This window comes from Nicotiana tomentosiformis, chromosome 6 (assembly GCF_000390325.3).
Source record: "Nicotiana tomentosiformis chromosome 6, ASM39032v3, whole genome shotgun sequence".
Taxonomy (NCBI): Eukaryota; Viridiplantae; Streptophyta; class Magnoliopsida; order Solanales; family Solanaceae; genus Nicotiana; species Nicotiana tomentosiformis.
The window spans coordinates 24,678,418-24,694,961 of record NC_090817.1 but is presented as its reverse complement, the minus strand read 5'-3'; positions in this window follow the sequence as shown (position 1 = coordinate 24,694,961).

The following is a 16,544-nucleotide window of genomic DNA, read 5'->3' as shown; positions in this document are numbered from 1 at the left end:
TCCTAAGACTAACCCCTGATTCCATTTTGCAGGTCCAAGTGAAGGGGATCAGCCAAATATGGTACATGTATAGTGGCTGCTTAAAGCATATGATAGGAAGGAAGAACCAGTTCCTTTAACTTGAGGACTTAAAGGAAGTAATGTCTCCTTTAGAAATGGAAAGAAAGGAGAGATCATTGGGGATGGAAAGGTAAGTAAGACTGATTATCACTCTATTGAGAATGTTTACTTGATAGATGGACTGAAGTATAATCTAATAAGTGTATCACAATTGTGTGATAGAGGTAACATGGTAACTTTCACCTCTACAAAATGCTTTGTGATTAATCTTACCACTAACAAGATAGTTTTGTAGGTAAAAAGAGTGAATAACATATATGTGGTGGATCTGTCCACACTTTCAGATAATGGACTCACTTGCTTAAGTGTGTTGGATAATGATCCCCCCTTTGGCACAAGAGACTTGGACATGCTAGTCTAAGCCAACTCAACAAACTAGTCTCCAAGGACTTGGTGATAGGGCTGCCTAACATTAAGTCCAAGGAAGATAAAGTATGTGAGGCTTGTGCAAGGGGAAAGCAGGTAAGATCCTCTTTTAAAAGCAAGAAAATGGTAAGCACTACTAGGACGATGGAACTAGTCCATATGGATCTTTGTGGACCAATGAGAACATTGAGTAGAGGTGATAAGAGATATATTATGGTGCTTGTTGATGATTACTCCAGATTTACTTGGACACTGTTTTTAACATCGAAAGATGAAGGATTTGATATGTTAACTTCATTTGTTAGAAAAACTCATAAATAACTAGGTAATCAACTTATATTAAATAGGTCTGATCATGGTACTAAATTTGAAAATACTAAATTTGCTGAATTTTGTGATGAGAATGGCATAGATCATAATTTTTCTGCTCCTAGGACTCCACAACAAAATGGAGTAGTTGAAAGAAAGAATAGGACATTGGAATAAATGGATAAGACTATGCTATTTGCTAGTAAATTGCCCCATAGTTCTTGGGGAGAAGCTGTGAACACTACATGCTACATCATAAATAGGTGCATGACTAGACCTCTTGTTGAGAAGAGTCCCTATGAGTTACTTAAAGGGAGAAAACCAAATATATCCCATCTTAGGGCATTTGGATGCAAGTGCTTTGTGCACAATAATGGAAAAGACTCCCTAGGAACATTTGATCCGAGAAGTGATGAGGGAGTACTCTTGGGATATTCTTCACATAACAAAGCTTATAAGATTTATAACAAAAGAACTATGCGTGTAGAAGAAAGTGTACATGGGATTTTTGATGAAACTAACATTCTTTCTGAGAGGTAGGAATAGGAATCCCAGACCGACGCTGCACCATAGAAAGGAACGGGTGATAGAACAAGTCCTTCCACCCAGGGCAACCTAATAGGGGGGACTGAACAAAGAGGAATTGATCCTCAAACCTCGAGGGAACTTGTCCATGAACCTGTTCCTCATAAGAAAATCATTGAAGGAACATCTAAGGGAAACCAGATGGTTGTGAAACCTTACAAGTATCAAAGTTATCATCCCATTGAGAACATAATCACTGATCTAACCTCTGGAATCAAAACAAGATCTTCTTTGAAGAATCTTTGTACTTTTGATGCTTTTTTATCTCTTATTGAACCTAAAAATATTGCTGAGGCTTTAAAGAATGCATACTGGGTGAATGTAATGAAAGATGAACTCAACCAATTTGAGAGAAGTCAAGTTTGGCATCTGGTACCAAGACCCAAGGACAGATAAGTAATTGGCACAAAATGGGTCTTTAGGAACAAAGTTGATGAAGATGGAACAGTTACAAGGAACAAGGCAAGATTAGTAGTTAAAGGATATAGTGACGGCATAGACTATGATGAGACTTTTTCTCCAGTTGCAAGATTGGAAGCAATTAGACTCCTTATAGCCTTTGCTGCTTACATAAAATTCACTCTCCATCAGATGGATGTCAAGAGTGCCTTCCTCAATGGCTATCTAAAGGAAGAAGTATTTGTCAAGCAACCTCCGGGCTTTGAAATCAAGGAAAGTCCTGATCATGTGTACAAGCTTGACAAGGAACTTTATGGGCTTAAGTAGGCTCCAAGAGCATGGTATGAAAGATTGTCAAGATTCCTACTTGAGCATGGCTACAAGAGAGGTAAAATTGATAATACTTTGTTCTTGAAAGAAAAAGGTAAAGATCTCTTGGTAGTTCAGATATTTGTTGATGATATAATCAAAGGAGCAACTGCTAAAATGTTAAGTAAAGAATTTGCTAAACTAATGAGGAGTGAATTTGAAATGAGTATGATGGGTGTGCTTAATTTTTTTAGGCTTACAAATTAAACAAAATTCAAATGGAACTATGATCCATCAGCAGAAGTATGTGAACGAGTTGCTTAAAAGGTTTAAAATGGAAGATTCTGAAGAAATCAACACTCCTATAACAACAACCACAAAATTGGATATAAATGAACCTGGTTCATCTTTTGATCAGAAGATGTATAGGGGAATGATTGTCTCTTTATTATATCTCACTGCTAGTAGACCTGACATTATTTTCAGTTTAGGCCTTTATGCTAGATTTCAAGCAAATCCAAAGGAGTCTCACTTGATTGTTGTCAAGAGGATCTTGAGATACTTAAAAGGCACCACTGGATAGAAAGAGCACTTCAGGTATGGCACACTTTCTTGGCTCATGTCTTGTGTCTTGGGCCACCAAAAAGCAAAATTATATGGCCTTGTCTACTATTGAAGCTGAGTATGTGGTTGTTGCCTCATGTTGTGCTCAATTGTTGTGGATCAAACAACAATTAATAGACTTTGGAATTGTGTAACTTGTATCCCCATCTTTTGTGATAACACTAGTGCAATTAGTATGACCAAGAACCCGGTTCATCACAAAAGAACTAAGCACATAGATGTTAGCCATCACTTTTTGAGGGATAACTATGAAAAAGGTTTGATCACTGTGGAATTTTGTGCTACTGACAATCAAATCGCTGACATCTTCACAAAAGCTCTAAGTAGAGATTACTTTGAAAGGAATAGGTTAGAACTAGGGATGATTAAGATCACCTAAAAAGAACCAGTTCTAACTCAATAATTGGTTAGATAATTTTTGAATTTTGTACATAATTAGATTAGATTTTGCTCAGTCTCATATTTTCACTAATATACTCTTGTGCTATGTACTAAAATATCTCATTAATCTCTAATGATATTATTTTTATTTTCTTGGAAAATTCAGACTTACACAAGAGAATTCTCAGTGAAGAACATGGTTCATCAATGTCACGACCCGGAATTCCCACCCTCGGGATCGTGATGGCGCCTAGCATTTCACTTGATAGGCAAGCCAACGTTAGATATAGTTATTAACCATTTTTAATAATTCAAATCAAATAAAAACCAATAAGCTAAATAAACTAAAATAAAGTAGATAAATCTGATAACGATGATATCCAAATACAAATCCTAGAACCGGTGTCAGGAATACACGAGCGTCTAGAGTACTACAAATAATAGTCTGAAGGAAAGCATAACTGTCTGAATCGAAACAAACAGCTAGAGTAATGTAGAAGGGAACTCCAGGGCTGCAAACATTGTGTAGCTATACCTCAAGTCTCTGTCAAGCTCCGGATCTAAGCAATCTACTGACTGCCGCTAGGACCGACTCCAAACTCTGCACAAGGAGTGTAGAGTGTAGTATGAGTACAACTAACCCCATATACTCTGTAACTACCGAGCCTAATCTTGACGAAGTAGTGACAAGGCTAAGGCGGGTCACTTATAATAACATGTAGGCAGTATACTAATAATAATAATAGGAAAGGAAAACAGGAAAGGTAAGGCAGTTAACTTATGAAAAAGAACTCAATTCTTGTAATCATAGAACCTGGAATAACCGATCTCATAATTTCATGTAACAACACTGGAAATCAACACAATAACAACAATGAAAACAACACACACAATCCGCTGCGGTGCGCAACCCGATCCCACCATATCAGTATCAAAATTTCCCCCCTTATTCCACCATATCACAACCGTGGCGGCGTGCATCCCTATCCATAAACAAATTCAATAAATGAAATCAACCCAACAGCCCAATTCATAGGAATCTCTACGATTAAAGAATATTAAAGAAAAATAATAAAGGAACCATGTACTAATCAAAGGAAGGCTACAAATAATACAAGAGCAACAAACAGGCCAAGTATGTGAATGTTAAGGTGTACAAATAAGACAATTAAGGCAAGTAGCAATTAATCATAGAGTCATGGAAAGAATGAACATTTCAATACAAGAATAATTAATGACAAGTAACAAGTTACGACATAGAAAGCAATTAAAACATGTAACAACTGAGACATGGAATGAGATAATTCATGAAATATGAAAAGGCAGGGAAACAATTATTTTGACGGCGTATATACACTCGTCACCTCGCATATATGCCGTTACACACGTAATTCACAGAACATATAGTTCAAGGTTTTCTAATTCTCTCAAATCAAGGTTAGACCCAACACTAACCTCGCTCCGCAACCAACTCAAAGCTCAACCGGGGCCTTTCCTCAAACTTTCGCCTCCAAACCAATCGAATCTAACCAAAATCGACTTAATATCATCATACAATGCTAGGAAAAACAATTATAATAAATAAAGCAAGGATCTTTACACTTTTCTCAAAAAGACAACAAAAGTCAACTGCGGACCCACTTGGTCAAAACCTCAGATTCGGACCAAAACCTAATTACCCATTCACCCCGAGCCCGATTTTTGATTAGTTTCAAAACCCGACCTCAATTTGTTGTCTAAATCTTAATTTTATAAAAACCCCCCAATCCTACCCAAATCCCTAATTGTCTACCATGAAAGAGCATAAATTAAGGTTAGAAATCAATGGGTGTTGATGGAAATGGAAGAAAACGAGTTAAAATATACTAACCTATGAAGTGGGGATGAAATTCTTCTTCCAAATCGCCTATAGGCCGAGCTCTAATGTGAAGATGGTGAAAAATGAAGAAAATCCCGTCTTTGGAATATTTAAGTCACTAGGCGTCAGGCCTTTTTCGCGTTCGTGAAGGGCCTGACGCAATCGCGAAGTGCAGTAGCCTAAGTGGCCTTCGCGAGATGCCTTACGCGGCCGCGATGGCTCTGCCCCCTGGCCTTCGCGTTAGCGACCCTTCGATCGCGTTCACGTAAAACACACAACTGATCCTTTTCTAGGCCCATATCCATCGCGTTCGAATAGTTTTGGTCGCGGTCGCAAAGGGTGATCCCACCACTGCTTCGCGTTCGCGACCTCAACCTTGCATTCGCATAGAGGAATCTCACCCCAGACCAGGTTACTCTTCACAATCGCGGGAGTGGCTTCGCGATCGCGAAGAACAAAGCAATAGACACCAGAATCCTAGAAACCAACAATTGCCTAAGTCCAAAAATCACTCCGTAGCTTATCCGAAATTCACCCGAGCCCCTGGGGCTCCAAACCAAACATGCACACAAGTGTAATAACATCATACAAACTTTTGCACGCAATCAAAAAACCAAAATAATACCTAGAACCTACAAATTAGACATCAAATGAATGATATTTTCAAAGAAATTCAAGAACATGCAAATTTACAACCGGACGACCGAATCACGTCAAATCAACTCCGTTTTGTACCAAATTTTTGCAGACAAGTCATAAATAGTGAAATGAGCCTATACCAAGTTCTAGAATTAAAATTTGAACCCGGTATCAATAAAGTCAACCTACGGTCAAACGTTGGAATTCTTTAAACCTTTAAATTATTAGTTTTCAACAATTCACGTTAAATAGTGTTAGGGACTTCCGAATTCGATTTCGTACATACGCCCAAGTCCAAATCACGGTACGGACCCACCAGGACCATCAAAACACTAATCCGGGTCCGTTTACATAAAATATTGACCGTAGTCAACTCAAATAATTTTTATGGCTAAAGTTTTCTCATTTTCTTCAATTATTCACATAAAACTATTTCCGCAAAAAGATACGGACTGCACACGTAAATCGAGGAAGGCTAAACTGAGCTATTCGAGGTCTCAAAACATAGAAATGAAGGCTAAATCTCAAAATGACCTATCGGGTCATCCTATTCTCCACCTCTAAAACAAACTTCCGTCCTCTAACGGACATAGAAAGGTACCTAGACTGGTGAAAAGGTATGGATATCTACTCCGCATATCCGACTCGAACTCCCACGTGGCTGCCTCGACTGACTGACCTCTCCACTACACTCGAACTAAAGGATAACTCTTAGATCTCAATTTCCAAAATTGCCGAGCTAGAATGGCCATCGGCTCCTCTTCATAAGTCAAATCCTTGTCCAATTAGATTGAGCTAAAATCTAACACATGGGACGGATTACCATGATACTTCCGGAGCATGAAGACATGGAATACTGGATGGGCTGCTGATAAACTAGGTGGCTATGCAAGCCTGTCGGCCACCTCACCCACTCTCTTAAGAATCTAAAAGGGTCTGATATACCTAGGGCTTAACTTGCCCTTCTTTCCGAACCTCATCACACCCGTCATGGGTAAAACCCAGAGCAATACCCTATCTCCGAACAATAAATACAACATCGCGAACTCTACGATCGGGATAACTCTTATGTCTAGAAGTCAATCCTGAATCATCTTGACCTTTTCCAAGGCATCCTAAACCAAATCGGTACTCAACAACCGAGACTCTCCTGACTCGAACCAACCAACGGGCGAACGATATCACCTCTCGTATGATACCTCATAGGGAGCCATATGAATACTTGACTAGTAGCTGTTGTTGTAGGCAAACTCCGCAAGCGGCAAGAACTGATCCCAAGAACCCCCGTAATCCATAACGCAAGCACGAAACATATCCTTCAATATCTGAATGGTGCGCTCAGACTGTCTGTTTAATTGAGGGTGAAATGTTGTACTCAACTCAACTTGTGTGCCTAACTCATGCTATACGGCCATCCAGAAGTGAGAGGTAAACTGCGTACCTCGATCAGAAATGATGGACACGGGCACACAGTGAAGACGAATGATCTCGCGGATATAGAACTCAGCCAACCGCTTTGAAGAATAGGTAACTGCCACTAGAATGAAATGCGCCGACTTGGTCAACCTATCCATAATGACCCATACTACGTCGAACGTCTTCTGAGTTTGTGAGAGCCCAATAACAAAATCCATGGTAATACGCTCCCACTTCCACTCAGGAGTCTCTAGCCTCTGAAGCAAACCACCAGGCCTCTGATGCTCATACTTTACCTGTTGACAATTCAAAATACCGAGCTACATATGCAACTATATCCTTCTTTGTTCTCCTCCACCAATAATGCTGCCGCAAGTCCTGATACATTTTGGCGGCACCCGGATGAATGGAATACCGGGAACTATGGGCCTCCTCAAGAATTAACTCATGAAGCCTATCCACTTTGGGCACGCAAATCCGACCCTATATTCGCAACACCCCATCATCTCCAATAGTAACTTTCTTGGCACCACCTTGCCGCATCGTATCCTTAAGGACAAGCAAATTAGGGTCATCATACTAACGCTCTCTGATGAGCTCAAACAAAGAAGGTCGAGAGACAGTGCAAGCTAGAATATGACTAGGCTCTGAAATATCTAACCTCATGAACTCATTGGACAAAGCCTGAACATCTGATGCCATTGGCCTCTCCCTAACTAGAATATACGCAAGGCTACCCATACTCACAACCTTTCTACTTAAGGCATCGGCCACCACATTGGCCTTCCCGGGATGATATAAAATGGTGATATCATAGTCTTTCAACAGCTCTGACCACCTCCTATGCCTCAAGTAGAGATCCTTCTGCTTGAACAAATATTGTAGACTCCGATGATCCGTGAATACATCACATGACACACCATAAAGATAGTGTCTCCAAATCTTCCGTGCATGAACAATGGTTGCTAACTCTAGGTCATGAACATGTTAATTCTTCTCAAGAACCTTCAACTGTCATGACACAAAGGCAATCACCCTGCCATCCTACATCAATACTGCACCAAGCCCAATACGAGATACATCACAATACATCGTGTAGGATCCTAAACCTGTGGGCAACACCAATACTGGCGCCGCAGTCAATGCTGTCATGAGCTTCTGCAAGCTAAACTCACACTCATCGGACTACCTGAACGGAGCACCTTTCTGGGTTAATCTAGTAATTGGGGCTGCTATAGATGAAATCATTTTCATGAACCGGCGATAATAACCTGCCAAACCCAGGAAACTTCGAATCTCTGTAGCTGAAGTAAGTCTAGGCCAGTTCTGAACTGCCTTAATCTTCTTAGGATCCACTTTTATTCCTTCGGCCGATACAACATGTCCCAAAAAGGCGACTGAGTCTAACCAAAACTCGCACTTTGAAAACTTGGCATATAACTGACTATCTCTCAAAGTCTGAAGTACAATCCAAAGATACTGCTCATGCTCCTCTCGACTGCAGGAGTAGATCAAGATATCATCAATAAATACGATCACAAAAGAATCCAAATAGGGCTTGAATACCCGGTTCATCAAATCTATAAATGCTGCTAGGGAATTTGTCAACCTACTAGGAACTCACAATGCCCATACCGAGTCCGGAAAGCTGTCTTAGGGACATCCGATGCCCTAATCTTCAACTGATGATAGCCAGACCTCAAATCAATCTTCGAAAATACCTTGGCACCCTGAAGCTGATTAAATCAATCATCAATCCTTGGCAACAGATACTTGTTCTTGATATTGACTTTTTTCAATTGAACACATCCTCATCGAGCCATCCTTCTTCTTCACGAACAACACAGGCGCACCCCAAGGCGAGACACTGGGCCTAATAAATCCCTTATCAAGCAAATCTTGCAACTGCTCCTTCAGTTCATTCAACTCAGGCGGCGCCATATGGTATGGTGGAATAGAAATGGGCCGAGTACCCAGAGCCAAATCAATACAGAAGTCAATATCTCTGTTGAGTGGTATCCCCGGTAGATCTACAAGAAACACCTCTAGAAACTCACGCATAACATGTACCGAATCCATGGAAGGAACCTCTGAACTAGAATTGCGAATATAGGCCAAATAAGCTAGGCATCCCTTCTCGACCATACGCCGAGCCTTGACATTAGAAATAACCCTGGTGGTAGAATGGCTAGGAGTCCTTCTCCACTCTAGTCGAGGCAACCCCGGCATAGCTATGGTCACCATCTTGGCATGACAGTCCAATATAGCATGATAAGGTGATAGCCAATCCATACCCAAGATAACATCAAAGTCTACCATGTCAAGAAGTACGAGATCTACGCTAGTCTCAAGACTCCCAATAGTAATCACACACGAGCAATAAACACGATCTACAACAATAGAATCTCCCATAAGCGTAGACACGTACACATAAACACTCAAAGAATCATGAGGCACAACTAAATATGAAGCAAAATAGGATGACACGTAGGAGTAAGTATAGCCTGGATCAAATAGAATCGAAACATCTCTATGGAAAATTGGAACATTACATGTGATGACGACGTCAGATGACTCGGCCTCATGTTTAGCTGGGAATGCATAAAATTGGGGCTGAGCCCCACCACCCTGACCTCTGTCTCTCGAACGGCCTCTAGCTGGCTGACCTCCACCTATGGCTGTCTGACCCCTGCCTCTAGCTGGCTGAGCGGGCTGTGAAGCAACCAGTGCTGGGACCATGGCACGAGAACTCTGTTGTGGTATTCCACTCAACAATTTTTGATAGAACCTCATTATGTGACCACTACCCCCACACTCAAAACACCCATCCTATTGCTGTGGTTGCTAAAGCTGATACTGGCCCGAACGGGCAGGATAACCATGGTGGTAGCTCTGGATCGGAGGCGCACTAATAGGAGTTGATGCTGCACTAAAGACTGGCTGCCCAAAATGAGATACATACAGACCATGACTCCCCAAAGCACTATGAGATGCCTGAAGCGCTGACTGAAATGGCCTAGGAAGATAGCCTCTACCAAAAGTACCTCGGCCTCCAGATGAGGCACCACTGAAACTACCGGAATGACGAGGCCTCTTATCAGGCACCGGCCTCCTCTCCTAACCATGAACCATCTCCATCTGTCTAGAAATATCTACGGGCCTCTGAAAAGAAATATTATCTCTGGTCTCCTTGGCTATATGTAGCTTGATAGTGAAAGTGAGCCCATCAATGAATCTCCCCACTCTCTCCCTCTCAGTAGGAAGCAAGATAGTGGCATGGCGAGCTAGGTCCACAAATCGAGTCTCATACTGGGTAACAATCATACTACCTTGTTGAAGACGCTCAAACTGCCTACGGTAATCCTCTCTCAGAGTGACAGGAATGAACTTCTCAAGGTAAGTGCAGGCGAACCAGCTGGTCTAGTCAACATATAATCTCTCCACCATCTCTTGGCAGAACCAGTCATCTGAAACACTGTAAAGTCAACTCCATTGGTCTCAACAATACCCATGTTGCGCAACACCTCGTGGCAACAGTCTAGTTTATCCTGTGGGTCCTCAGAAGATCCACCGCTAAAATGAACAGGAAAGAGCTTGGTAAACTTATCCAACCTCAACAAGGCCTCAGAAGACATAGCGGGCATATCACTGGCCTGTGCCGCAACAACCGGCCGAACCACCCTAACTGGCGTAGCTGATGGAGTCTAATATAAGGGAGCTACCTGCTCCAGGGTGTGAGTAGCAGGAGTCTGTGCTCCTTCCCCCAGCCCGAGAGACGGTTGGTGCCACTAAAAATGCACTAGTCTGGGTCACACTTTCCATAAGGCCCACCATGAAGACTAGAGTGTCCTGAAGCACTTGAGTGACTGTGAACCCCTATGGGACCTGAGCTGGTTCGACGGGTGCGGTCTGAGCTAGGACTTTCTCCTCATGATCCACCTGAGGCTCCACTGCGGGTGCTGCTGCCCGAGCTCTAGGCTGAGATCTACCTCTACCTCCACCTCGGCCTCTGCCCCTGGTGGTAGCTTACATAAGGAGCTCCGGCTCCTGTCCGGCTGTAGATGTTGGGTGTGTTCTTGCCATCTGCGAGAGAAGAAGAATAGAACGGTTCAATCATCAATGATAGAATAAAAATGCATGATAGAGAAGGATAGAAGTGAATTTTTTCCTAAACTCCATAGCCTCTGGAAGATAAGCTTGCTCGTGACTCATGAGACCTACGCAACCTAGTGCTCTGATACCAACTTGTCACGATCCAAAATTCCCACCCTCGGGACCGTGATGGTGCCTAACATTTCACTTGCAAGGCAAGCCAATGTTAGATGTAGTTATTAACCAATTTTAATAATTCAAATCAAATGAAAACCAATAAGCTAAATAAACTGAATTAAAGTAGATAAATCGGATAACGATGATATCCAAATACAAATTCCAGAACTGGTGTCACGAATATACGAGCGTCTAGAGTACTACAAATAATAGTCTGAATAAAAGCATAACTGTCTGGATTGAAATAAACAGCTAGAGCAATGTAGAAGGGGACTTCGGGGCTGCGAATGTTGTGCAACTATACCTCAAGTCTCCATCAAGCACCGGATCTGAGCAATCTACTGACCGCCGCTAGGACCGACTCCAAAATCTGTACAAGGAGTGCATAGTATAGTATGAGTACAATCGATTCTCTGTACTCTGTAGGTGCAGAGCCTAACCTCGACGAAGTAGTGACGAGGCTAAGGAGGGTCACTTACAATAACCTGTAGGCATAATAATAATAATAATAATAATAATAATAATAATAATAATAATAATAATAATAATAATAATAATAATAATAATAATAATAATAATAATAATAATAATAATAATAATAATAATAATAATAATAATAATAATAATAATAATAATAATAATAATAATAATAATAATAATAATAATAATAATAATAATAATAATAATAATAATAATAATAATAATAATAATAATAATAATAATAATAATAATAATAATAATAATAATAATAATAATAATAATAATAATAATAATAATAATAATAATAATAATAATAATAATAATAATAATAATAATAATAATAATAATAATAATAATAATAATAATAATAATAATAATAATAATAATAATAATAATAATAATAATAATAATAATAATAATAATAATAATAATAATAATAATAATAATAATAATAATAATAATAATAATAATAATAATAATAATAATAATAATAATAATAATAATAATAATAATAATAATAATAATAATAATAATAATAATAATAATAATAATAATAATAATAATAATAATAATAATAATAATAATAATAATAATAATAATAATAATAATAATAATAATAATAATAATAATAATAATAATAATAATAATAATAATAATAATAATAATAATAATAATAATAATAATAATAATAATAATAATAATAATAATAATAATAATAATAATAATAATAATAATAATAATAATAATAATAATAATAATAATAATAATAATAATAATAATAATAATAATAATAATAATAATAATAATAATAATAATAATAATAATAATAATAATAATAATAATAATAATAATAGGAAAGGAAAACAGAAAAAGGTAAGGTTGTTAACTTATGAAAAAGAACTCAATTCTTGTAATCAGAGAACCCAGAATAACCGATCTCATAATTTCATGTAACAACACTGGAAATCAACACAATAACAACAATGAATACAACACATATAATCCGTTGCGGCACGTAAGCCGATCCCGCTGTACACATACAATTCGTTGCGGTATGCAAGCTGATCCCACCGTACACACACAATACTCCCTTATTTCACCAAATCAATATCAAGAATTACATATAAAATCGATTGCGGACCAAAAATTGTTTCACAAAATAATTTACCATATCATCAAATCAATAGCATAATCCTCTCTTATTTCACCATGTCACAGTTTATCAATATCAAGTATACATACACAACCGTTGCGGCGCGCAACCCAATCCCACCATATTAATATCAAAATTTCCTCTCTTATTCCACCATATCACAACCGTTGCAGCGTGCAACACGCTTTATAAACAAATTCAAAAATGAAATTAACCCAACAACTCAATTCACAAGAATCTATACGATTAAAGAATATGAAATCAAAACAATAAAGGAATCATGTACTAATTTAAGGAAGGCTACAAATAATACAAGAGCAACAAACAAGCCAAGTATGTGACTGTTAAAGTGTACAAGTAAGACAATTAAGGCAAGTAGCAATTAATCATGGAGTCATGGAAGGAATGAACATTTCAATACAAGAATAATTAATGACAAGTAACAAGTTATGACATAGAAAGCAATTAAAACATGTAACAATTGAGACATGGAATGAGATAATTCATGAAATATGAAAAAGCAGGGAAACAATTATTTTGACGGCATATATACACTCGTCATCTCGCATATATGCCGTTACACACGTAATTCACATAACATATAGTTCAAGGGTTCCTAATTCCCCCAAATCAAGATTAGAACATATACTTATCTCGCTCTGCAATCAACTCAAAGCTCAACCAACACTTTTCCTCTAAAATTTGCCTCCAAACCAATCAAATCTAACCAAAATCGACTTAATATCATCATACAATGCTAGGAAAAACAATTACAATAAATAAAGCAAGGATCTTTACACTTTTCTCGAAAAGACAACAAAAGTCAATTCTGGGCCCGCTTGGTCAAAACCTGAGATTCGGACCAAAACCCAATTACCCATTCACCCCCGAGCCCGTTTGAGGTCTAAATCTCAATTTGACAAAAATCATCAATTCTACCCAAATCCTAAATTTTTACCATGAAAGAGCATAAATTAAGGTTAGAAATCAATGGGTGTTGATGAAAATGGAAGAAAATGAGTTAAAATATACTTACCTATGAAGTAGGGATGAAATTCTTCTTCAAAATCGCCTCTAGGCCGAGCTCTAATGTGAAGATGGTGAAAAATGAAGAAAATCCCGTCTTTGGAACATTTAAGTCACTAGCGTTATGCCTTCTTCGCGTTCGCGAAGGGCCTGATGCGATCACGAAGTGCATCAGCCCAGTTGGCCTTCGCGAGATGCCTTACGCGTTTGCGATGGCTCTGTCCCCTGGCCTTCGCATTCGTGACCCTTTGATCGCGTTCACATTGAACACACCTGATCCCTTTCCAGGCCCCTGCCCATCATGTTTGCGTAGTTTTGGTCGCGTTCACGAAGGGTAATCCCACCACTGCTTCGCGTTCGCTACCTCAACCTTGTGTTTGCATAGAGGAATCCCACCCAAGCCCAGGTTACTCTTCGCGATCGCGGGAGTGACTTCGCGATCGCGAAGAACAAAGCACTAGACACCAGAATCCTTGAAACCAACAATTGCCTAAGTCCAAAAATCACTCCGTAGCCTATCCGAAACTCACCCGAGCCCCTCGGGCTTCAAATCAAACATGCACACACGTGTAATAACATCATACGAACTTGTTCGCATGATCAAAATACCAAAATAACACCTAGAACTACGAATCAGACATCAAAATGAATGATATTTTCAAAAAAATCCAAGAACATGCAAAATTGCAATCATACGTCTGAATCACGTCAAATCAACTCCGTTTTGCACCAAATTTTGTAGCCAAGTCATAAATAGTGAAATGAGCTTATACCAAGTTCTGAAACCAAAATCTGAACCCAATAGCAACAAAGTAAACCAAAATCTGAACCCAATAGCAACAAAGTAAACCTGCAGTCAAACTTAGGAATTCTTTAAACCTTCAAATTACTAATTTTCAACAAATCATGTGAAATCAAGTTAGGAACTTTCAAATTTGATTCTGGGCATACGACCAAGTCCTGAATTATGGTACGGACCCACCGGGATCGTCAAAATATTGATCTGGGTTCGTTTACACAAAATGTTAATCGTAATCAACTCAAATCATTTTTAAGGCAAAGGTTTTCATATTTTCTTCAATTTTTCACATAAAACTTTTTCCGGAAAAAGACACAGAATGCACACACAAATCGAGGAAGGCTAAATGAAACTATTCGAGGTCTTGAAATACAGAAATGAAGGCTAAAGTTCAAAATGACCTATTAGGTCATCACAATCAAAAATACATGGTATGTACTCTCTACTTCGCATATTTTGAAATAATATTATTTGGATCATGATAAAAAAAAGAGTCCCATTTAATCCCAACCTCCCTCAAGTTTATCCGTTACAAATGAATCAGTTTCACCTAAAGAGAGTCCCATGCACCATAATTGCCTAGATTCTAGGGAAGACTCCAACATCTTTTCAAATTGACTTTCCCAGTTTGATTAGACTCTTGAGCTTCTAAAAAGTTGTTATTACCCACTTAAACTCTCCCTCCTTAAATTGATTTGACCTTACCCATTTCTCCACTTCTAATTCTCCAGCCGCCAAAAATTCCCTCTATCTTCTCTCATCTCTTCTACACACACATCCCCTCTACACACATCAATGACAAATCCTTCTTCACCACCCAAAGAATCAACACCTGCACCTTCAACCACACCCTCCATCACACCTATCTCTAAGAAAGGAAGGATCAAAAGGCTTGCTCATAAGACAGTCGCTAGTAGTGAACAAATCAAAAAATTAAATGAGCAATTGAAAGCAAGCCAAGAAGAGGAACCCCAAAAATTAGAAGAATCCTTTAAGTCTATAACTGAGGGGGAAGAAATTGTTTCATCTGAAACAGAGCAGGTAACATCTGATCCTAATATTGCGTCTGAGATAATTTTTGAAGTGACTGAAAATTTGGAGAACAAGTTTATTCTGGTTGGAATGATTGTTGGGGTAGAGATTGCCAAGTCTAGGAAAGTTAGTAGTAAAAATAAAAAGGAAAAAGGAAAAGAGAGTGAGGGTGCTCAAGGTGTTGTGAGGGCAAAGGGAAACGAATGAGTGGTTGAATCTTCGCCTACTCCTGTTGAGTTGACTGATGAGACAGGGGCTATGGTGTTATGGAATGAGGAAGAAGTTGAGAAGGAAGAAGGTGGTAGTGGATCTGGTGATGCAAGTGCAGCTGAAGGGCTGGTTAGGTTGAGAAAGAGGTTCCAAGAACCTATTTCATCTGTGCAGGAACCCCTCGAAAACTTATTGAAACGAGTGTCTGACAGCAAAGTGAGAGACTTGGTGCAGGAGAGTGGGCTAAGGATGCTGAGATTGAGAGGCTGAAGACGAGGCTGGTTGAAGAAGAAAGTGAGAAGGATGCTCTCAGAATTGAGCTTGCAAAAAAAAAGGAGAAGAATGATGGCATTCTTCATGACATGTTGAAGCTGCTTCAGGCCAGAAACCAAGAACATGGTCCTTCCTAGCCTTGAAAACTTTCTAGCCTAGTTAGAAAACCAGTGACCCGGATGGAATTTTTTTTGTTTTTTTTGCTCATGATGCAGTGCCTTTATTTCCTTCTATGCTTTGTGGATGACTCGTATCAATGCTAATCAACTGTTTTTATACTCTAATTATTTGTTGAT